This window comes from Schistosoma mansoni, chromosome W, assembly GCF_000237925.1.
Source record: "Schistosoma mansoni strain Puerto Rico chromosome W, complete genome".
Taxonomy (NCBI): domain Eukaryota; kingdom Metazoa; phylum Platyhelminthes; class Trematoda; order Strigeidida; family Schistosomatidae; genus Schistosoma; species Schistosoma mansoni.
In genome coordinates, this window is record NC_031502.1 from 54010980 (window position 1) to 54037897 (window position 26918).

Here is a 26918-nt window from a genome sequence, read left to right on the forward strand (position 1 = left end):
TCAAGCTAGGAGTAGGATAAAAAGAATGATTCATATAGAAGTGCATAATCTTTAATAATGAATTGTGTGGAGTTTAATTAATTCGGTTTTTTTTTTATTTAGTTAAACAGAAAACTATTTTCATCAGTAAATAAAAATCTTCAGAAGAACCATTCACGAAGAAAATACTAAGTAAGATAGTATATCAATGGGAAGTTTCAAACAACCAATATAAGATGGATTATACTTCATCATATTGCATAAGCTAATGACTATCTGGACTCAATAGTTTAAAGGATAATGAGATGGTGTTTGAAACGAATGATGTTGGGTTTGAGTCCATGAGTGGGCACAAACTCTGGAATGCAGGTACATCCAATCGACGAAACCCAAACAGGACAAAATGTGGATCATGGATTCCAATGCTAGCCACTATCTATCTCCGCTTATGGTAACTAGTTGTTTTGTTCAATCACAGAATACCTTTGGATTTTCAATCTTGTGTGTTTCAATCATTAATATCGTTCAATACAATGCACCTTTTTAGCTTATATGGATTATATATAGATTGGATTGCATCATCATATACTGGTTGTCGTTTAGAACAATGGTAAAAGTTTTATCAGTAAATCACTTAGCTTTTAGAAAACACATCACCAATAAAGTACATATTCCAAATCAAAACTGATCTTAAACAACCATTAAAAACCAAGAGATATTGTTCAGTTGTAAGACAGTTACCAACCAATGTACAACAATAGAAGGTAGTTGTATAAATAACGAGTTATTTAAAACTATACATATACACCGCTAGATCCCTGGTGGTGTTATGGATACACACTGGTGAGGGGTCCATATTAAAATAAAATCACTATCCAAGATATCGTAGTTCTCGTTAGTTATTCAACTTTTGTTGATTCGTGATATCAATATAATTCAATAATCTCCATGAATCCCTATACTGTGACTTACATTTTTTTAAAATTAATTATGCATAAGAAACCACACTTATCTTAAAAACAATAATAATAATAATAAGGTGAAGTAAATATGAAAAGGGGAGAAAATTTCAATCCCTTAATTTACCAATTTGGTTTTTAATAAGTTTCGAGGGAAAAAAGAGAAATACCCCAGTGAATGAAAGTGAACAAAATAGTTTCACTTTTGAAAATAAATATAGAGAAAGTGAGAAGTACAAAAAAACCCCACCCATGATTTTATCAAATCGTCAACATACTGGCAGTTTACTACTGATCAATAACGATCAGAAAACTAAGAAAAAGAACTAGGAGACAATAAAAATATTTATTCATGGTGTAACAGTGTTGACAACTGATTGATCGTAGAGTAGTGACCAACGATATGTTTGTTTAGTTCTTCTTAGTGTTGATTGAATTCTATCGATCAGGTTATTATATATCTAGTGTTCAAAGGTACTAGAAATTGTATATACTGTGTTGAGATATTGCAGGTAAGTCATATTGGTTAGTTTCCGCTTGACCAAATCATAAGTCCAGGGTATCACGAACCACCTAACAGATTACCTAGCTTATTTAACGGTTATTAAACTTCTTTATCCGGAAATATTTGTCGTCATTACTAAAATATTAAGTCTTAACAAGTGATATGATGTGCTAGAGTTGGATAGAAAGTTAAATCATAAGTATGTATGAGTTACAAATGAGTAACTGAACTGTTCAGTTAACCAATAATTATAAGTACGAATAAATCTTAACAGTAATTATTATATGATAGAGTTCCTTGTTATACATCACAGATTGATCTTAGTTAGACACCGATTAAAAACTAAGCAGGATTCAAAATTTGTTTCGTCCTACTTAACAGTGTACATCTATGAACCTACCAATGATCAATCTGAGGATCTTCGGGTTTCGCAGAGAGCGCTTTATCTTCAAAATATTCAGTTGGTCACTAACCGGAATCAGATCATAGTCCAGCTTACTTTAATTTACAATAGATTAGTTAACATACTTATCTATCTATACGCATATATGTTAATCATTAAAATTTTAAAGATGATCTTTTACATATCAAGAATTAAAAGTGAAATCCCTTTATTTCCTTACCATCTCTTTTACATTTACTTATTCACTAAAACACCGAAATTTCTAACCTGCACTTTAATGCATTACAAATTTCATTATTGCTAGTTTGACAATGTGAATCATTGAATACATACACTCTATACATACATTTACATATAACAATAACAAACTTCCTCCGACATACATCATCTCTCCTAATACTTTCCTTTCATTAGTTAAGTGAATTCTTCTTTTACGGAAGAAAAGGATTAGTAATTATTGAACATTAATACGATACTAAAACAGAAGAATAAATGAACAACGGTAACAGCAACAAAAATTGTTCATCTATAAGTCAGGAAGATATGTGACCAGTTGTGTTAGTCATACCTTGGTCCCCTTTAATATGATTATTATTCAAATAGTAATATATTCTTAAAATTCTGTATGGACAAATCACCTATATAAAGAAAAAAGACTGGTCAATTCCAGTCCTAAAGGTCAGTGGAAAGATTCAAACAATCAATATAAGATGGATTATATTTCATTACATCGCACAAGCTAGTGACTACCTGGACTCAATAGTTAAATGGATAATGAGATTGTGTTTGAAACGAATGATATTGAATTCAATTCCCTAAATGGACATCAACTTGAGGAAACAGGTACATCCAACTGACGAAACCCAAACAGAACGAAACACGCATCCTTAATTTCAATGCTAGCCACCAACCATCTCGAATTAAAGTACCTACATTGTTATGAGATCCAAAATCTATTAAATCGATACAAAAACTGTTCTAAAATGTTTATTTTCTAAAACCCAGGATACACTAATGAAATATTTTTTAAAATAATCCCAATTTGTTCATTCAGCAATACCCTAATTCTACCTCTGCTTCTATTGTCTAATAAATTATTGATAATAATCAGAAATCAAGTTTGATTTCTTGATTGTAGAATAATAATGTATCACCCCTTTCAAATGAATCAGAAGTATGAGAAATGTTTTTCTTGTTGTTTCGCAACACCAGAGCTCAACTTTCCTTGTTAGGTGTCAATAAGTTTGAGACGACTTTATCAAATAACTTTCTTAAAATGTAAATGTTTTTCAGACATTGCATGTGCATAGATGATTTTCACCAATAAGATTCATTAGAACCCAATTAAACAATAATTCAAAACGACAGAGTTCAAAAGATCGACTTTAATTCATAGGTAGCACATTTAACAGTTCAGTTAAGCAGTTTGATGAACAGACTGAATTAATTTCCGAAAATTCTAACCGAATACTATATACTGTAGAGTTAATTAATTTGGCTATGGTTGGGTATATATAAAAACTGAGAATAATCGATAATAGTCATATTATGTATTAATATGACTGAAATTGAATGAAACAATGATTTTTTTAATCTAACCACTTAGGTAAATAACAACACACAAATAAATGTCATAAATTAAGCCTCTTATGAGATCGATACATAACATGGGCTCTTCCTAAATATTCCTCTGGTTTATTCCTTGCTGCAGTGGTGGTATATTGTTGGGGAATACTACTTCTCCTGAGAAAATTTGTACGTTTATCTTGGACACATCTGAATACTTAGATACTCCTTACTCACAAGTAATTGATTTTCTAACTATCCCCAATCGTTCGTTGACTATTTCTATTACTCAGAGTATGTACGCTTCCAAATCCTTGCTATAAATTTTAAGGCATTTTTGTTAGTCCTTCACAAGTTCAATTTACCTATAATAACTTACAAAGTAGATGATTGAATCTGAGTACAATTATAAACATAATAACTATAGACTAACGAGTAGTCCTATAGGAAGGCAAACCATTAATACCGATTGAGCGATGAATCTCAGTATAGACAGAACAATAACAATTTACTACCCTTTGTAATGTTATTCACGATTAATCGATTCAGCTATTATGTTTGAGAAAAAGAGCTTGTATGTAACCTGTACAATAACTCTTCCCTAATCTAGATTGGTTATTATTCACTCATATACATATACATATACTCTTGTATGACTGGCATATTCCACCATATGTATAACATATTTATATAATAAACTAACTAATGTTGACAGATATCAATAAAACCATCTTTGCATATAAGAGCACATTAACGATTTAATTATTCATATTTTAAAGGTAAAACTGTCATAAAAATATGAGTACCGCATGGATTGTACCTATCTTATCTCTATCCTGTGTGTGTGTGTGTAGTTGAGAGATGGAAGGATATCATAAGAAATTGAAGAATATTCTTTATTTCATTTTTTTTATTCCCTAAAGTCTACTTATTTTTAAATGGCAACCATTCAAGTTGTCTTTCTCACTCTTACACTTTCTATCCTATTAATGATGATGACCTCAAATTGAGTATGTTAAAAATAAATCTAATCTTATTGAAGTCAAAGATGTGTAGAGTAGAATATTGATAATTATACCAGTATAGTATTGAATTTAAATGTCATATTTTTGTAATGAAATCAAAGAGTGTTATCAATCCAATGAATTCATTAGCTACTGAGTTAGATTATTTAGGTAGATACAGACTATCATTTTGAGGTCTATATGCTTATCATGACTAATGGTTGGACGCCAGCTCAGTGGTCTATCGGTTAAGTGCTCTGGCACGAGACTGGTAGGTCCTGAGTTCGAGTCTCGTGAGGCGGGATCGTGGATGTGCACTGCTGAGGAGTCCCACAATAGGACGAGACGGTCGTCCAGTGGTTCCAGGTTTTCCATTGTGGTCTAGCTTCAATTGACTCATGATTTTAACTATGAAAATAATGGTTGAAGATTATGGATGATATGATTTAGAATTGAACCGAATGAATAAAATGCATTAACTATTTTTCCTCTCTAGAATCTTAGGTTTTAAAATTATTTTAAAATCTTTTTTTACCATTTATATCATTCTGGGATTTTTCTTGATAAATTCATCTCCACTATGTCAACATCACGAGGCAATCCCTAACTTGGAATCCGGAAGCGGAAAGGAGGAAGGCCAAAGAACACATTATGCCGGGAAATAGAAGCAGATATGAAAAGGATGAATGTTAACTGGAAAGAACTGGAAAGGATTGCCCAGGACAGAGTTGGATGGAGAATGCTGGTGGGCGGCCTATGCTCTTCGACGAGGGGTAACAGGCGTAAGTAAGTAAGTAATGTCAACATGGTGTGATAGTTTAGTGTGATGCACAAATATGCCTAGTTCTACAATGTCTATGAGTGATTAATTCATATTTTTACTTATAATCGTGTTATGATAAGTTTAGCATAAAAGCAAGTCGAATTGTATTAGATTAGATCTTGAAGTATAAACAAAAAAAGATTCTACCAGATCGTCTTATTCGTTGTAGGTAAATTCTGGGTTTGACCAGATAGTGTAGTGAATAGAAGTTGACATCATTAACCATTACACTATCAATTTATGAAAATTCCGAATTCTTATTGGTATATCGCGTATTGCCTCGATATTACCTTAATTCACAAGCATTATAAGCAAAGATGGATAGTGGCTAGGTGGATGTACCTGCATCTTAGTAACTGAGTGGATAACGCGAGGGCGTTTGAAGCGAAAGGCACTGGGTTCGAGTCCCAGAGTTAACATCAAATTCTGAGATGCAGGTGTATCCAGCTGACGAGTCCCAAATTGGACGAAACACGCATCCTGGATTCCACTGCTAGCCATTATCCATCTTTGCTTACAATGTGTTCTTTTGTTTTCTACTTTTATTTCACAATTTCAAGTTGGTGCTTGCCTCGTGATGCAGTTTGGTGATTTACGCAATGTATGTTCTGTCCATTTCCAACGTGTTTTCCTAATTTCCTCTTCATTTATAAGCTGATTTGTTCTCTCTCATAATTCTTGAAAGTTTATCAAATTATCTATGATCACAGTTAACATAACCAATAGACATTTTTTGTGGAGAAAAAATAAAACTGGAGTGTCCACAACAATGTGATTACCACATGATAATAAGTTTAAATGAAAGGTGTTTCAAACAAACATGAAACTGGTTAAGTAAAACAAAGTAGTAATAGTAATAACTAAAGATCTTAACTGGTTACACATGAAACCCAATTCCTTCCTATTCACCATTGAAGATAACTTCCAACTGTTTTCCAAATTCAAAATTACTTATAACTGGGTATATACATCATACACTACAAGTTAACTATATTGGGTTACTTTTTGTTATTACCAGAAGTCATCATCATCATCACCATCACATGTCTGTGCTTTTCCTTTCTACTGTACTTGTTTCGAAGTTATTTATTTTCTTTTCCTTTTTTTTTACCTAAAATGTGTCCAGTTAAACTTTGTATTCTATGTGAATACCTGATCTACAATGAAGTGAATGATACTATGTAAATGCATTATTTTTACCTTAAATAGATACACTGAATAGATTGTCTATCATTAAAAGATAATAACTATCATTGTTACGGTTATATATGGATTAGAAATAAACTATATAAAAGAAGACGGATTATTACTGAATGTAAATGTTACTATTTTGTCTCAATTTTTTGTAACAGATTCGATGTTTCTTCAAAATAGAAGAAGACAATATTTAAGGTAACGATGTAAATGTGAAAGATAGTTAGGTAGGGAGAGAGAGGGAAGGAGAGAGGGTATGTGGTTTTTCACGTAAACGTTTTTATGTCTTCTGTTTCTAATATTTCTGTACAAAAATAGACAGGTTGAATGAAACGAAACGAACAAGTTGTTGTTGTTGTTGATGATGATGATGTTATGTCGTGAAGATAAAATATTACACAAGTTAGCAAAACATATAATCTGAATGAAAAGGATGAAAATAAAGTTTAAATCATTCTTTACACTACCATAGTATTTCATAATGATAATATTATTAGAAAGGGGGTTTTGTGGATGCCGACTCAGTGGTCTAGAGGTTAAGCGTTCGAAAACGAGACCGGAGGTCCTGGGTTTGAATCCTGCAAGCAGGATCGTGGATGTGCACTGCTCAGGAGTCCCATATTAGGACGAAATGGCTGTCCAGTGCTTCCAGGTTTTCCATGGTAGTCTAACTTTAATCGACTCATGAATTCAACTATTTAATAATAACAATAATAATGCCTTTTATCCCTGAAGTGAATTTTAAAAAAGTTTTAAATTTATATAACATAATCATTTTCTTCAATAAGTAATTCAACACAATTCTACCCTATTTCTAAGCAACCTACACAGTAATAAATTCCCCTGAAAACCACCAATTCAATCTTGAAGTAGTAGAGAATCCATAATGTTCGACTCCCTGGAAATTTTACAGAAATACTAGTTGTGATATTATTAAAAATCAAGAAGAACCAGACAGTTAATTTATTTTAATGTGTCCATCACATTAAACTAACTTCTACAAAACTTCTTAATCAGAAAAAGGCAATTATGTGCTCAACAGTATTTCAAAATAAATTCCAGAGGCCTCATTGAGAAAGCATAACAGCCGATCTAAAGTCTCATTGAAAATAAGACACTACTCATTGATTTCCATTGGATGATAATCAAGCTTTATCAGTTATTATTTAAGGTAGAAAATGAGGGCCCTTTGTTTCCCAACTTAATGGTCTTAACGTTAAGCGCTCATTTCGAAACATAAAAATCATGGATTTAATCATCGATCGAGTAGTACGTGTCTATCACTGAAAGGTTCAATACCTGAAAGGAATAACTGTTACATTCCACTTGTTTTTTATTATTATTCCACATAAAAAACTAAATTAACTTGCAAATACCTATCCAAGATAAAAGATGTTGAAGCGAACAATCATTTTCGATAAATTCGTCCACAGGTATAAGTTCATAACTATTGTGTTATTGGTCAAATAAAAAAAAAAGGCATTTAAGTGTGATAAACAATATAATATGTAAGAAAATGGTGAATGTTTACGTCGGTTACGACATATATACTTCAAAATTGTGTAATTTGTATATTAGAAAGGCCATTTACGAAAAGTTAGAATGATCTATTGTAAGGTATAAAGTTATTATCAATGTAATAATAATAGTAAATCATTTGAATAAAATGCATAGTTGGATGATTTCATCTGAAGGATTGAGATAACTTTAACAAGAGTAATAATAATACCGTCGTGTGAATATGGTACGTAAAAGGAGAGATGATGTTAACACAATCGTGACAAGAGATTCATGTGATTTGGGATAGATAAATGTTTCGACTTGGTAGCACAAAAGGGGTTGAGGGATATGAGGTTGGTAATATCCAGCTTAAGTACATGATGAAACACTAATGGACCAAGGTAAACACTGAGGCTGAACATACCTCTTTTGGATGCATAAGTTAGGTATCTGGAGTTGATTCAGATACCTACACTTACATAGAGCAGTCGTATTCAGACTCATTTACGTAGATTGTTTGAAACTTGATACAAAGCAGAGAAAGCGCCGTCCATTTTATTATAATGTTCACTATCTACCAACTGAGAAAGGATTGCGTTATTCATAGATTTGGTGATATCTCTTCCCAACTATCCTGGTATATTTTCACAAGTACTCAAGGATAAAGCCCTTCAAGTACAGCTCATACAACTAGCCAAATAGTAGCAGTTGAATTGGTGTACATTTATGGAAGAGTTCATTATTGGTGACATATCGTTGATTTGTTTTATAACTATTGGTTTATTTGAGAATATACTTTCAAGAGATCTTTGAAATTGCGACGTTAAAATATCACGCTATATGTTCCTCTTAAAATCTAGTTTTAAACAAACAGTTTTCTTGCCACCTATGTCGGAGTTTGTCCTGTTTTGTATTTTGATAGATAATTTTAGGAGAAACTATTTGGATAGCCGTTATTTCGTTGTATATTCTCTAATTCATCTATTTTACCATCTACATATCTTTCCAACAAAAGAGCGATTTACCTCATAACTTTGGATACCATACTGTCCTACATAAATAATGTTATTTATGTGATATAGTTAGTTCTCCTTTAAAGAAACTTATGTTTCTGGATTCGGAAAATTTAAACAACTGTAAATTGCAAGACTAAATTATCTAAGTCTATTAGTTGGAATTATAAGAAAGTGTAAACCGAATGAATTTTTCTAGAGATAAATGACAGATCAATTAAAACAGACAATATAAAATAGAACAAATATACCTCATACGTATATATCATTTTTACCTCTCCCCCTCTCATCTACATCATCTCAATGTAACTGTGTTTACTATAAAATAAGGAGAAGAACAGTAAATTATACATTATGCAATAGATTGTGTCATCTCATTTTCCAACCCCATTGAAACTTAGAGAAAGAAAAAAAAAGTAATGGAAAATGATATTAACAGTTCGATTAATGATGTATTGTAAATTATGTAGTCGAATTACTTACTCCCCATCCCATGTCACAACACAATATTTCCTCTTCAGTCAGTCAATGAAATAATTTCAGTTTGTCTTACTCTTACAGTAGTAGTAGTAGTAGTAGTAGTAGTAGGAATAGTATCAGCATATTCTTTTTTAAAAAATGAAAGTTACACTCTTCCCTACTTCTCTTATGCTTTCTCTCATCTTCATATACATTGTATCTCTCATTTTTCCGCTTGAGACAAAAATAAATACTTATATGGAAAGAGGTGCTAAAGGCAAAAAGAAGAGAGTAAGTTGATTTATGCGTGCGTGTGTGTTAAAATAGGAGAGGAAGTTAAAAGAATCGCTGGATTTTCTACATTTATCACAGGTTTACATAAACGATTTGAGTTTCTTTAAGAAATATATAAATGTAGATATACGTATTCATTGATTTATCTCTCTCTTCTATGATATACAAAAAGCAATAGATTGTGAATTACCTAATTGATACCATGTAAAAAGAAAGATATATATTTGAGTTTACATTTAGAATAAGATAAGACTGGGTAACAAAATAAAATAATCATGAAATGAATTACGAGTGATAGGGAATGTGAAATTAACTGTTCTAATATTCAGAAGGGGTTTGTATGGAGATAGTTCATAGTTGAAAATACTGAAATCTCCACACAAAGCCCTTCTGATTATAATCATATGCTCACTAGTGACTGATTTCAAAAGATAATTCCTGGAGTTCTAGTGAGAAGCAGTGACCAGTGGAGTTCAAACCACGTCTGTTGTGAGTAGGAACTCACTGAAGACAATTGGTGAACGGTTGCTCAACTTCGTGGATTGGTTGAAGTTAGACAATAACACCGTTGGATGCCGGCTCAGTGGTCTACCAGTTGAGTGCTCTGGCTCGAGACTGGTAGGTCCTGGGTTCGAATCTCGCGAGGTGAGATCGTGAATGAGCACTGCTGAGGAGTCCCACAACAAGACTAAATGGCCGTTCAGTGGTTCCAGACTTTCCTTGGTGGTCTAGCTACAACTGACTTATGCTTTCAACTATTCTAATATTAATATTGGTAATAATTATAGTAATAAAATAGAGTCGATTGATTAAAATTGAAAGAAAACTATATCACAAGATAGTGACTTAATGATCTGATAATAAAACTCTTTCTATGAGACCTTAATGTCCTGAGTTCATTCGATAGATTGTTCATGAATTCTTCACTACTAAGAAGTTCCACATACTGTATGTCTAGCTAAAGTCCTTTCATAATAAGAACCATCTTTAAGAACCAATGATTGTAAGATAAGTAGTCCCACAATAGAACGAAACGGCCGTCCAGTGCTTCCTGGTTTTCCTTGGTGGTCTAGCTTCAATAGACTCATGCTTTCAACTATGCAGATCTGTTTGTTTCTAATCTGATGATGAAATAGCTAATCTGTTTATCTGATTTTAAATCAAATAAAACTTGATAAAATAACCAAATCTGGCATATTCACCAACCAATTGAGAAAAAGAAGCAACTGAGTCAATGTGGTTGGGATAGAAATATCAAGTTAATCCTTAGATTTTATAGATAAAATCTATTGAATTGATTATTTTAAATTTTTTAATTCTATGTTTTCACCACTGAAATCACTAGTTGATCTCAACTAGATCACCATTGGAAATTTGGAATCATTGAATGCTCGTTTCGTTCTAGTATGGGAATCCTCAACAATGCATACATTGAAATCTATCAGCGATCTAAATCAAGGCCTTCAGATCTCACGAAGCATCTCTAATCATTATAAATACTGGGTTGGTGACCAATGGCACAGTTCTAACTTTAATCCATTTGTAATCTAACAAGATGATAATCCAATGCCATTAGTAGCAACTTCTTTACTCCCAACATGTTTGACATACACTGGTTAAAAATTCATCTTTAAGTAAGTGACAAATGATCTGAATATAATAGTTTAGTTGAAGTGATTTTAATAAAAATTAGTTTACTTTATAGTTTGTATTCGTTACAGATTTACATAAATAATGAATTAAACACGTAAAGAAATTACTCAGTAAGCATCAACAACTAAAAGAATACTCAGAGCAAATCAATGAACAAGAAAATACAAACGAACAATAATCATACAATTGAAAAAAGAGACGAAACTAATCATTACAGTAGGTAGGGTGGTAGCTAGGTTGGTAGGACAATACTACTTTGAAGAATATTATAGAAAATGACCCATGGGATTAACCTATTAATTTCCATGATATATATCTATTTATCTAGTTAGTTAGTTGATTAGTTAACTGATCATTGTGGTAACTTGTTCTCTAAGTGTTTTCCTCTTTAAGTTTATTTACCTATTCGTTAAATTTATTCATGTTTCTTTTATATCGTATTTCTGCCTCTGGTTATTTCATACAATCTTAGGTCAAATATAAATACATAACATGCATATTTTGTCCAGTGGTTCACTTATTCAATTATTTAAGCGATTAAATAAGTTACATGGTCAGCCTGATTATTTCGTTTCATCTCTTTTTAGTAGCTTAAGATAGTAGTATAGTCATTATGAATACTTATACTGTTACTATACTGTTTACTTCACTTGACTTTATCATAGTTATTACTATGATTATTATTATTTCGTAGCTATCAAGAAGGAAGTCAGAATAATTACATACAATGTAATCACTTTCTTTTCATGCTTATTCAGGTATACGTATGTGTGCAAGTATGTATATATGTGTGTGTATGTTTTCTAGGAATAACCAACAAGGCATATGTTACCGATGCCAGTGAGTGAGTGAACTAGCGAGCAAACAAAAATAGCAAAAGACTATACACAATAAGAAAGATAGTGATAAAATGTTGAAAGAAACAGAACAAGAGGTGAACAGACAAAAGAAATTACGAAAAAAAAACAAACTGAGGACAGAAATTTGCAACCAAAAAGTGAATTAATGTAGAAATAGTCAGAACAGAAAGAAAACGGAGAAGAAGAAGAAGAAGAAGAGGAAGAAGAAGAAGAAGAAGAAGACGGAATAGAGAAGAAGCATCAAAACAGGTCAAAAAACATTGTTACCTATATTATGTATGTTTATATATATCTTTCGTTTTGTTATCAAATTTATTAGTTTAATTATCAATATTGCCTGATAATGTAGATAATTAGATTCAAATTTTATGCTGAACGAAAGCGAATAAAGAGGAAACAGAATACTAACATAGATAATAATAATAATAACTGAAAGATAATTAGATCATACAACTGAGAAGGTTAACAACATCAGTCTACTTTGAATAATAATAATAGGGAAAAGAAGACTCAGTATTCAATCTATTTATTCATTATGAATAGCTAAAATTAAAACTTAAATCATTGATTCACTGATATAACCTGCTGTCTTATTATGAACTCAATTAATATAATATTAGATAATAAGTGAATGGTACCATCCGCATATATGGAATGAAAAATATAGATGAGTTACAATCTGATAAAGTATGAGGATAACCAACTTTTGATCAACATTTAATAGAAGTGTGATATCTAACATTTTTAAAGATTTTTCCCATTCTAAGCAAAGATGGATGGTAGCTGGCAGTGGAATCCAGGATACATGTTTCGACCTATTTAGGACTTATCATCTGGATGTATCTACATCCCAGAGTTGTCGTTCACTCCGGGATTCGAATGGAGTGCCGTTTGCTTATAATGCTTGTGATTTAAGGCATTATCAAGGCAATCCGTACAGGATGTACATACGCTAATGAGAGAATGATCAACTGCAATCCTAAAGATCAATGGGAAGATACAAAAAACAATAGTAAGTGAATTATTCCCATTCGTTTGAATGGGTCAGTGATATATGTAAGAGTTTAATTTCCACTGGGAATTTTGTTTCATTAATCTAAAACTATCTAGATGTATCTTCTGTAAACATGACGGAGTAGCGTATCGTAACTTATCGAATGAAAAAATAACAGTAGTAAATGAAGTGAAATTTAGAGTTTAAAATGAAAAACCTAGTGAAAATCATGTTCTTATATTCAGGATCGCTTCACTAACTGAATAAGAAATGTAAGATCTTGCACATATATCTATCATTGATAATTAACTGCGCTATAAAGTCAAGGATATTAATCCTATTCCCCTTAAGAAGCTATCCTTTGATAAAGTTATCCTCACTCAATAGAGAAACATCAGTGTAAACAATTTTCCACTCATTAGAAGATTCAAATCTTTAATAATGGTAAATATAATTTACGTAATGCTCAAAATGTTTCCAAACCATAAAATTTGAAGTTGGCTTGGACACCTGTAAATTTTTTTAATAGATTGATTGTGATGTAGCCACTAGCATAAGCAAGTCGAATTCATCGGTCGAATTTGATCAGCAATAAAAATCACTCGACATAAATGACATTGGTCAATACTACTCAGCAATCAATCATTTGTAAATACATCTCAATCCTACAATAGGTCAGTCGAAGCTTGAACAGCTCAGTGGTAACCTATCTGACTGGAAATTTGGGCGACATAGGATGGAATTCAATAGAAAGCATCATTTCTCTCAAGATTACAGATACACCTTGCTGTTGAGTTCTAAATAATAAGAAACCTTGATCTAGGATTTCTCGTCAATTACCTCTAATCATTAACATCAATTATTTGGTTGATAATCTGTTTTACGTTAGTACTAATTTAATCAATAAAAGTTTTACTAAAATTGATCACAGAAATCTTTAAGCTCAAAGTTCGATCTTTTTTTCAGTGAGAAAACTGACCTGTGCTGACACAGAATCCAAACATATTATAGTAGTGTGCAAAAAAGAGAATCACTCTCAGATTTCATATTTCATAGCGAATGCATTTTATTAACGTGTTACAGGTAATCAGATAACATGCCTTTTCTTAAACAGGTACTTTTAATCTCTGAAATGTTCTTGTGAAAATTTAATTCATTAAAAGTATACTATCTTAACGACCATGAGCGACGTATTAGCTAATTAGGAGTCAGTTTTTAGTTACTAAGTGATTAACAAAAAAGAGAAGCAGTAAAATTGCGGTGAAACATTGATATGATTAATTAATAGTTACATGTTGAATTGTTCATTATTATAAAATAAGAAGGCTAAGTCTGTATATTAGAAGTCGGTATAGTATTATACATTAGGGTTAAAACTTTATAGGGTTTGTCTCAATATATATATATATATAACTGCGAATCTATGGGCAACTTTTTTGAAGGTTAAGTAAAGATATAAACCGTCAATCACATTATTCCTTACGTAAAACTCTGAGCACTAATACAGTTGTAGAAAATTTGTTGATTTTTGAAAAATAAAGCTCTAAAATGGTTAACAAAATTCTAAACCTAACCACGATCAAAAGATAAATCGATTTAGATCTAATTTATCAAACTCAGCCAAGTTCCAACAATTTCATGTTCAAAGATTTATCCAAAACAACCAACTGGTGAAAAAATAAATGCACAGGAAGGTAGCATAACTTTCAGGAAAAACAAATCATAATCAAAATTTTCAAAACACTAACAAAAGCTCTGCACTAAGACTAATCAACTAAAAGAATAATATTTATATATAATTGAAATCATGAGTCAATTGAAGCTAGACCACCATCGAAAATCTGGAAGCACTGTTTGACGGCCGTTTCGTTCTATTGTGGGACTCCTCAGCAGTGTGCATCCATGATCCCGCCTCGCGAGATTTGAACCCAGGACCTAACAGTCTCTCTCGCCAGAGCACTTAACCGATGCTCTACCAAGTTACCATTTGATTAGTACATTTCTGTTATTTATCAGTCTATTCGAATCACTCATTCAAATTCACAATTGATGTCTTTATAATTATCTATTGTCAAAACATTCAACAGTGAACATCATCTTAACACTTTCACTCATTAATTATCATTATGATCAAGTCATTTATATTTCTAAATAAGAATGAACTTATTTAAAACTCATTATATAATCAATCATTCAAAAAATCTTGTTCAGTATTATTGGTAGAAGCTTTAGTAACCAACAACACCAACAACAATATTTTATATATACAGATAACTAGTTGATGGTGACCTATATTATCAATTTGTTTAAGTACACTCTAATTTAAACATAATTACGATTTTTTTTCTTTTTTTATTTCTATTCATCAATCAATGATAACATCTTTTATTTTTTTTATTTTTTTCTCTAAAATTTTTTTCTTCCAGGTCAATTAGTTTTCAATGATTGCCATTGACTTTCTTTAGTTGACAATTGTTTGTTTAATCTTTGATTGAATATTGAATAAGTTATTGTATCCTAGAAATTAAATAATCTCTATAGGGTAGATTAACCAATCAGAATATATATATATATATATATATATATATATTTAATCCTTCCTCTATTGACTATTCAAAGTTGAAGTATTCATTTGTATAATAGATTTTGCCCCTGAATGCCTTGGCACGGACGAGAGTGAGGAGAGTCCGCTCTCCCTCTCCAAATGCTCTCACACGGCCACGCGTATATAGCCTCTGACAGGGAAGTCCTACTCACTGCCTTCTCGTGGCGCCGGTATTGTTTACGAAATTGAGAGGATGAAAAGTGAATGTCTGGAGCTTTAACCAGGTTGGTGGACACGGAAAGTCCACCCTGGGGGAGTTGGAAAACCCTGATTTCAAACCAATCGTGAACATGGGCTCCAGTATCCTGAGGGAAAAAATGACGTATGAATCAATCGTTGGTCATCGGCTACCATGGGACTGCATCTCCTCGAGATGTTCTACTGCCTTGTGGATCAGATCTTTAGGTCAAAGGCTCCGGTTGTGGCCCCCTGAGAAAACCACCTGTTCCGGTTTGGGCACCCGGGCACTATTCCAGCCCTCACACAAATCAAATGAGATTTGTGCGACACATATTTATCTGGTGCTTTTTTGTACCAATATTTATGTGTTTAAATAAATAATAAATAGTAACAGAAATAAAAGAAACTAATGATAATCTTAAATTTTTATTAAAATAAAGAGTTTATGGAGATTGTAGTAATGTGACAATTGAATTCATGAGTTTAAATCTCGCGTGTAGGATGTGCACTGATGAGGAGTTCGATACTAGGACGAAATAGCCGTCCAATATTTCTAGATTTTCAATGGTGATCTAACTTAGATCAACTGTTTAAAAAAAACCTTGAATTCAACTGGTGGCAGACAGAATGTATCATATTCTTTATAAAGCTGAAGTTCAGACGATATGATAAGGATTTTTATAACAATTATTGCTACGCAAAAATGACGTATATTAAAAATTCCCCTATATTTCATGTTTTTCTGTTTGGATACAAGTCTGTCTAGTAATTCAGTACAAATATTAGGGTGATATTCAATGAGAAAGAGACAGAATTAGTAAGTGAAGAATGGAGTTTACTGAATAGAAAGCAAAAGAACATAACTATCAAATGACATTTTCTTTTGTATAATGTCTTTCAAATCTAACTGTCAACTATATTTGAAGAAAAACAATTAGCTATTAAAGAAAAGCGAAAAAAGCTAGTTGAAAAAACACAAGAGATTTGTATTTCTAAAACTGAACTTATTACTATACCTTTTTTATTGTCACATTTAAAGATATAGTGTTAAAAAGTTTATTTTTGAATCCGTAAGAGGAATGGTGGATAGCAGTGGAATCTAGAACGCGCGAGTTCCTGAGTGAACATCAACTCTGAGATGCACATACATCCAGATGACGAGTCCCAAATAGGATGAAACACGCATCGTGGATTCCACTGCTAGCCACTATCCATCTTTGCTTATAACGCTTGCGAATTAAGGCTATATCGAGGCAATACGCACTGCATATATATATGCTAATAAGAGACTCATCAATGGCTTCTCCATTGCACAAGCGACTGGCTATCATGACTCAGTAGCTGTGTGGATAGCGCGATGGCGTTTAAAGCGAAACGTACTGGTTTCGAGTCACGGCGTGAACATCAACTCTGAGATGCAGGTACATCCAGCTGACGAGTCTCAAATAGGACGAAATGCGCGTTGTGGATTCCACTGTTATCCACTATCCATCTTTGCTCAAAATAAGAAAGTTTTAATAGTTAATAAAATGTGGTATTGTGGATATGAAATCAATTAAAATAATAAATTCATAGTCTTTATTCACTCTAGTTCCTATTAAAAATAGATTTGAAATAACCTAAAGAAACTAACAACATTCGGTAAATAGCTTATGTGAACATTTAGGTCATAAAGTTATCATAGGCTCACTATTGACTAAGGAATACTCGGAATGACCAGTGGAATTTAACATTACCAGATTCGTGAGAGTTACTCACAGAAGACAATCAAAAATAGTTACACAACATCGTAAATTGATTAAAATTAGATAAATGTACTACTGGATTCCATGTCAGTAGTTTGGAGGTGAAGTGTTCACTTATGAGGTTAAATGTACTCGGTTCGATTCCTTGTGACTTGATGGTGAGTTTATGGTGCTGAGTAGTCTCATACTAGAACAGTATTGAAAATTTCTTATTGTTTATAAAATGGTTGGAACTTACATTGTTCACAATTAAAACTAAACAGATCATAAAGGTGCTCAGAATACTGATTACTCTATTGTCCTTTTTGAACAAGTTCACTTAACTATACTACTCTTTCTCTAACTTATACTTTTAAAACTAACTTTTTATTGTTATCAATCATTGAAGTACTAGAGAGTTATTTCTCATTTATTCTTAACTTCTCAAGAGTGTGCAATAACAAACCCCCACTTGGTATTGAATCCAAAATCTCTACCTCACACTGTGAACAAGATATTATAGAAATAGTTGATTGAAATCCTGTTGTTCATATTTTCAATTTCAGTTAACATAATATCATCCACTGTCTTATTCAGTATGCTTAGTAATCTATTAAATCATTTTGTACATGATTAGAATCCTAAATTCATATGAGAACTTACAGCAATTCATCTGTTGATAAGTCATAAGGGTGAGACTACAATTTATGGACGACCTTTGAGTGACGCTAAACTGACCTTGAGAGAGTCTACCTAATAACTAGGACCGAATTAGGATTATAAACCAGTGTAAGGAATTAGAATTACGATTTACAGTTGATGGTAAGGGTTAGGAATTAGATTTAGGGTTTTCATCACTAACCGACATCAGCTATAATGCCAAAACTCTATTTAGCCAAATAGATGAGTGAATTTCGCACCAAAATCCGAGACCTGTTACCTTATACCTGATTGGTTCATCCATAAATTATAGTCTCTTCGACATAAGTCTAGAAAAATACAATTGTTTAGTAGTTTCTGTTTTTATTTTTAATTATTTCAATTCTCTTACATTTATACCGTCTCAATGCATGTATTTCGAAAAACACTACATCGGACAAAGCGGACGCCTTCTTCATCTTCGCCCGCACGAACATCAATTAGCGGTCAAACGCCATGATATTTCTTCACTTATATCAATGCACGTGGACTATTGTGGACTTACATTCGACTGGAAGAATGCGGAGATTTTGGATAGAAGCAATTATAAAAACACCAGAGAACTTTTAGAAGCCTGGCACTCAGGTCAATCAGCAATCAACAAACACATTGAAATCGATTGAATTTATCAACCAATCGGATAAATTATGGAGATACAATCGAAATAAAGAAGTAAACAATAACAGGTTTAAGGTCAACAATAACCAATCAACATCGAGGTCTACAAGACATGTTGTGAGCCATATATGGAGAGATTGGAACACTTCACTTCTACCTGAAGTTTATACTGATGATCTCATTCAGAAGAACGATAAAAGCTCAACGACCAAACCGTCAAGCTCAGAGAACAAAACCTCATCAAAAACATCTACTGACCTTTTGTATCGATCAATATTATACAATCGACTGTATAATTTAAATGTAGAACTACAGTAAAAAATAGAATAGAGGCTTGTTTATCATAGAAAAATACAGAACAGAAATTTTCTCCCTATAACCCACTACATGTTAGTTGATTAATAATTCAATTAATTTTGTTTTTTTTCTGTAACCATGTTTACTTGTAAAAATGTTATTTCAAATTCCCCCCCCCAAAAAAATGATTATAAACAAATTTATGTGTATTTAATGAAAGAAAAAAATAATACCAACACCAGATCTCCTACTGTTTTACACATACACAAAATTGTGTGTATGTGCGTTTTTCTTTGCCTGTCAATCAATAAGGTTACTGAAATCAAGTGATGAATCAGTAAATCTTACTAAATAGGAACTAAGATTAATTTGAATCTTTTAGTTTATATTGCATAATACAACTGTTGTGTAATTGTTTTCTACATTACGTTTTTAATTGTATGAAACTAAACAACATAAAGCTTGATAAATCATTTAACAGTTGTCGTACACACTAACTGAACAACTGACAGTGGACAATGATATGTTTCGTAATTGATTGTATAAGTTGAATTCATTGGTGTAATTCTGATTAATATTAACATTATTGGATGCCGGATCAGTGGTCTACAGATTAAGTGTTCGCAAGCGAGATAGAAGGTTCTGGGTTTGAGTCTCACTTATGGGATCGTGGGTGCGCACTGCTCAAGAGTCCCAGTGCTTTCAGGTTTTCAATGCTGGTCTAATATTGACCTATTCATGATATCAATCTAAACTTAACAATTCCCGCAACTCTATACTGATAATTATCATGTGCTCACTAATGACTAGCTTCAAGATAGATTTCCAGAAGTTCTAGTAAGAAGCCGCTACTAGTAGAGTTCAACCGTGTCTGGCGTAAAGCAGTTACTCACTGAAGACAATGATTGTCGTGCAATTTTATGGATTGGTTGAGGTTAAACATTAACACCGTTGAATGACGGCTCAGTAGTTTAGAGGTTCACCTTGTGGTATTCAGCTGTGCAACTTTAGTTATTGATATTTTCCTAGCATTTGACTAACCATAAATGCGGTAAAAGTTTAAGAATCCTCAAGAAGCTTTACTGTAACGAACGGTATAATAATAGGTACAGTTTATATTTATTCTAAGGCTGAGTAGCACAAGTAAAAACTCTGTACTGTACTGAAGAGTAAATATAGCTTTCCAGTTATATTCAGTACGACATCACACATATAATCAATGAAAATTTAAAAATTGTCGTCGTTGTTTTGACTAAGTATATTTATTTATATTTAAGTGTATGAGTTTCCCAGTTGTTGATATTAAAAAGGCTATACCCTATCAGTTTCTATTACCGTATGTGCACCCGGAGAGAAAATTGACTTGCTATCACCTTGTGATTATTAGTGCAATCCAAGATGTATATTTCGATATATATGGGAATTGTCAACCGAATATACCTGGATCTCATTGTTAATGTTCACACTGAACATTCTTACAAATGTCTATAGCTTCAAAAATCCTAGTATATTATCTACTTGGCAATAAACTTATGATGTAGTGAACGAACACTCAGATGGGAAAGACCAATTTATTGTTAATTGTGAAGTTACAAAGTTCTACTGTAAAATTGTGCATTACATCCTTCATGTTTTTTCCAATTCTCAATTCTTTTATGTTTCCCTTTATGTTTTCATCAGTTCAATCTTCTCAACCTTCTTTTGATAGGCATTCCACTTCTGATCGGTGTTACATACTACCTATGTCTTTCGACACAAGTAGCATACACCACAATGATACTGGTAATCTTGTATAATATTAATACTATCATATAGCGAATTTATTAACAAAACATTCATACTGAATTCCACTGATAACAACTGTAGAAAAAAATTCAATCGACATCTCTCCATAGCTGACACTAAATTACAAATAAGCCATTTAAGTATATAATATGATTTAAGCAAACATATTGACTAGAAAAACGAATACATTACTATTATTATCATCATTAAAGGGTATAACACGCAATCCAACTATTTAATAACGTTTCACTATACTGACCCCTATCTGTCATTTTGTATTTCAAGTCTCCGATTCAGGAAAATTATAACTTTAGACTTTTAAGAAATGAACTCAAGAACTAATAGTAACAACAATAGCAAACAAACAAACAACATAAATAGTTACATATAAGCTTTATTTTTCGTATCAAAAACAATGTGGAAAGATTGATTATCAGTACGAACATTGTTATTATTATTATTACTACAACTGTAGAGTATGCTACTTATACTAACAGATATAAGTAGTATGTAGTATCAGTCGGAAGTGGAAAGTCTACCAGCTGAAGCTTCAATTATAAAGAATAGAAAGAAAATCAGAGAGTAATTGTAATAACAATAGGATTGGAAGAATCATGAAGTATATAAAAGACAGTTGAATGAAGATGTGCAATTAATCTATTTAATGTATAGTTTTCGTATTTTACCAAGGCACTCTGTAATTTTGCATAAAACAATAGATTGGTTTTACCCACCTAAGATCTCGTTTACTACTCCACCATTATTATTACTATTGTCATCTGTAGTAGTAGTAGTAGTAAGTCATGTTACGGCTATTGTTCACGTTACTTAATTTCATATGTCCAGCTCATTCAATCTAGTAACAATCAATACCACTAGATAGTGGACAAAAGCATAAATAAACCAGTACAAATACGTACAAGGACACAAATGCACAAGTGCACAAGCATATATATATATACATATATATATATGACATGCTTCCCAGTATACTTATATTCCTGAAAAGTAACATTATTTCTGTATTGTATTATCAATTTATTGGTTCTACCATTATTTTTGATGTTATAGATTTGTTTATTAGTTTGTTTGTGCATTTATTCAGTTTGTTTGTTTGTTTAAGTTTTTCTATTTGGTTGATTTTTACTAGAAAAGTCGATTTATATCAGGAAAACACCATTACAACTACAACTAGTACTATAAATAGTAATAGGATGTAACTATACATTTGTTATATTCTTTAATACTGTATGGTAATAATTTATAAATAAATAAAATGTAAAAAAAACAACCAATAGAATAACTTAATAAGAAATGATAAGCAAAGATGGATGATTGCTAGCAGTGGAATCTAGGACATATGTTTCATCCCAATTAGAACTCATCAGCTGCATGCGCCTGCATCCCAGGACTAGGAGCTAAGTGGATAACATGATGGCGTTTGAAGCCAACGGTACAGGGTTCCAGTCTCTAAGTGAACATTAACTGTTGGGTGAAAGTACATCCAGCTGACAAGTCCCGAATAGGATGTAACGCGCGTCCTGGATTCCACTGCTAGCCACTATCCATCTATGCTTATAATGCTTGTAAACTAAGGCAATATTGAGTCAATCAGTGCAGGATGAGCCTATGCCAATAAGAAACTGATCAAACAGAGTCCTAAACATCAATGGGAAGATTCAAGTCAACAATACAAAATGAATTTAATCAGAACTAATTAAGAAACTATCGTTAAGCTATTTAATGTCAAATTCAAACTTGAACTGTTCATTTTACCTTTTTAAGTAGGCTTTTTGAAGAAATGAAAACGGATCACAATAGAATACTGATATCGATTATATATCATAGAATGAAGAAGTGTTACCGACCAAAAAAACTGGATCAAAAAGCTTTGGTAAATGAGGATACAAGATAGTTTAATCAAAAATATCACTATAGGGTTATATAGATTGTTGAGCTTCAATTGAGAATATGAACCGATCAATGTTAGACCATTTACATTGATCTGTTCACGATCCCGATTGAAATTTTAATCAATGTTGTTTACAAATATACTGAATATTAACAAATCAGATGTATATTCCATATGAATTTGTTGCAATATTATATATACTGTATGATCAAGGTTTTAATTATTGTAATCAAATGTAGTGCATTAAATAGACTTATGATTAGTAATAATCAACTTTATCCGTGTTATGTCCCGATAGGAATAATAAATGGTAACTTTTGGGATCCGTTTATGGACATTTGAACAAGATTTAGGCAAAAGTGGCTGTGATTGCGAGAAGCTGTTACTAATAAATTGAAAATATCTCAAGAATAGTAAATCGTATGACACGGTGGTGTGTGCTACTGATATCGACGTATATAAGTAGTGTGTATCATCACTCGAAAGTGAAGTACCTGAAGGCAGAAGGTTGAAAAGATCAAAAAAAAGAGAACGAGAACAAAGAATGAATTGTGTAGAAACGAAAGAATAATGAAGTCTGAGATGATTGACTGATATTCGCGAAATGAACAGTCAAGTTTGAGACAATTAATTAACATTTTGCACATGAAGTATTTACTGTATGGTTCTCAGAATTTACTAAGGTGTTCCGTAATTTTGTTTTAAAATACATTCGATTGCTCTCATTTGTGTTCTCGTTCATTAATTTACTAGTCAATAGGCAAAATAAAAGCTTATAACGAAAGGAATATAAATATACATATAATATAAACACTTGATAGTCATACAATAAGAATATTCATATAATATTAGCCTATAGATAAATCCCAGCAGTTACCTTTCATTTTTCTCGTCGGATATACTAGTTATACTCGTATATTACTTCACAGTTAAATAAACATTATATATCCTGTATAACCCTAAACAATATTTTTTTATATATTCGACAACGGTGCTTAGTTACTAAAACTCTTAGGTATATAAATGTCATTAAAAATCAACAAATTTAAATCTACATCATTTGATAACCAATAAAACTTTCTTTTCCTAATATCAACTTTTTAAACTGAACACTATTATTAATACTAAAATCATGATTATCATTTAGAAAACAGTTGGAAAGGAGAACTCAACATTTAGAGGCTTGGAAATCATTCTTTAACATCCTATGCTCTTTTGTGATGTAGGCTACTTATATCCACATAAGTAGTATATAACGATGGTCAGGCAGAGAATGTATTTCAGTACAAGATCGGTAAGGTAAGAACGAGAACGGGACGTAATTAGTATGAAAATGCATGAACAATAATAATCGGAGACGATGGACTGATATTTACAGAAGGAACAGTCAAGATTGAGACAATTGATTGATAGCTTGCAAATTAACTATTTACAATATGGCTTTCATATGTTACTGAGATATTCTGTGATTTGTCTCTAAATACATTCAGTTGTCTCCAAAGAATTACTTAATGTACAATTGTTTTATTTAATATTATGTGTAAACGTCAAGACAGTTATACTGTATAGAGCTGAAACTTAGAGAACTACTACAACCATCATCAAAAGAGTACAAGTATTTATAAACAATTGTTCACATAAGATACTCAATAAGCATTGACCGGATATCGTCACCAACAACTTACTGAGAAAGAGAACATATCAGCTTCCAATTTGAGAGAAAATTAAAAAAAGATGTTGGAAATGAACAAGACATACATTACGGAAGCCACCAAACTGCATTACGTAGCAAGCGCTAACTTGGAATTGTGAAGGCAAATGGAAAATAGGAAACATACATCAAAAGTATGAATAGGAAATGGAAAGAATTGGAAAGGATTGTCGAGGACAAAGTTGAATAGAGAATGCTGGCGGGTAGTCTATGCTCCTCGACAAGGAGTAAAGAATGAGAGTAAGTATGTAAATGTTGTGTTTCATAGGTTTGCAAGTGAGTTAACGATAATTTTTCCAATAAGTTAACATTCATTAAAAAGAGAGATGTTTGGGCAACTGTTCTTTCTAATTTAATTATTTCCCTACATTAAACATTCATTATCCCAAATCAAGATAGAATCAATAACTTGTAACGTTAGATTTGCTAATGAACATGTTCACTTTAAATCAACCGAGTCGAAATAAAATAATTGACATTTTCAACTTTATTAGAAGATGGTTTTGTGGATATTATAATAATTTTATAGTTGAAATGTTATTACTTATAAGCCTACAATAAAATCATCAACAATGTTGACCTGAAATAAGTTTTTTTTTAAAAAAACAACATAATCATAATGTATGTTTAGCGTTAAAAAAAACATTCCTAAATTGAGGAAGGGAAAAGCGTCGGTTTGTTATTTTTTCTAGCCTAAATTATATCTTATACAACTTAATGATGACTCTTATGAAATTTATGATTTTCAAACTAAATTATTTAAACGATTATGCTTAATAACAATCGGAAGATACAAGTAAACAACACCAAGTGTATTCGATTATGCTTAAGTTAAAATTACTTATTTTTTTAGTGTTTTGGAGACTGAAGGATTATTTATCCACTAGACTGTTGACTTACCTGGTTTATGCGTGTCACATTAAAATGACTCTGATTTTTTAAAACAGCAACGATATATTCATCATTAAGACAGCCTTCATCGGTCATTCAGTTTAAGGAAGATATTGTCAGTGACATCTTCTACCACCGGTTTTTATGTGAAAAACTAACTACAATAACCGATCAGTTCACTGTTTATTTACAAATTTACCAACATCTGTGGAGCTATATAGATCATTCATTTGAGTTAATACTATGTTGTATTTCAATAGTATCTACCAGTATGATTTGACAAGAAACAATACAGATCAATTACTTCTTTGATTCTACAGCATCTAATGAATTCCAAACATTTAGTTTCACAAGCATTGTAAGCAAAGACGGATAGTGGCAAGCAGTGGGATCCACGACGCGCCTCTCGTCCTATTTGGGACTCGTCAGCTGGATGTACCTGCATTTCGGAATTGATGTTCATTCTGGGACTCGAACCCAGTACTTTTCGCTTCAAACGCCATCGCGTTATCCACTCGGCCACTGAGTCGTGATAGCCACTTGCTTGTGCAATGGGGTGAAGTTTAAATTCATATAGTATTGTCTGCTTGACGAGCCCCAAATAGGACGAAACGCGCATCCTGGATTCCACTGCTAGCTACTATCCATCTTTGCCTACCATGCTTGTGAATTAAGGCAATATCGAGGCAATACGCACAGTATGCACATATGCCAATTAGAGACTGACCAGTTGCAGTCCTAACACATCGATGGGAAGATTCAAACAAACAATACTAAATGAATTTATTTAGTTTCACAAATGTTCTTTAATATTAATCAGAAAATCTAATTAAAGATTCTAGATAGTAAACACTGAAACCTACTTTACACTATAGGACCTTTAACTATCCACAATTTATATATGCAAAAACATTTTAATAGGTTTCTCTATCTTGTTTTTTTTTACCATAGTCATAATTTGATCTTGTTTGTTTACTGTTTACTTTTCTTGTTCCCTTTTCTGTTACATTACGAAAACATGTTTACATTTTTATTTGATCTCTACTTATGATAAGATTGTTTAGATACCAGAATTATTGTTTATAATTTTTAAATGTTATCTTCATCGTAATTATAAATAACACCCACAATCATACTGTTCACATTAATCGGCAGACATTTCTTATAGTTCATTAGGTCACTAAGTCGTAAACAATTAAAAATTATATCGTTAGAATCATAAGTCAATTGAAGCTAGACAACCATCGAAAACCTGGAAGCACTGGACGGCCGTTTCGTCCTATTGTGGGA

General features: G+C 32.1%; 1 non-coding gene across 1 annotated transcript; it reads right to left on the reverse strand.

Moving 5' to 3' along the window:
• Positions 1 to 26087: 26087 nt before the first annotated feature.
• Smp_tRNA_01084_Gln_TTG.1.1 lies at positions 26088 to 26154 on the reverse strand. The gene has a single exon. It is a non-coding gene (tRNA).
• Between the last annotated feature and the right edge of the window lie 764 nt (positions 26155 to 26918).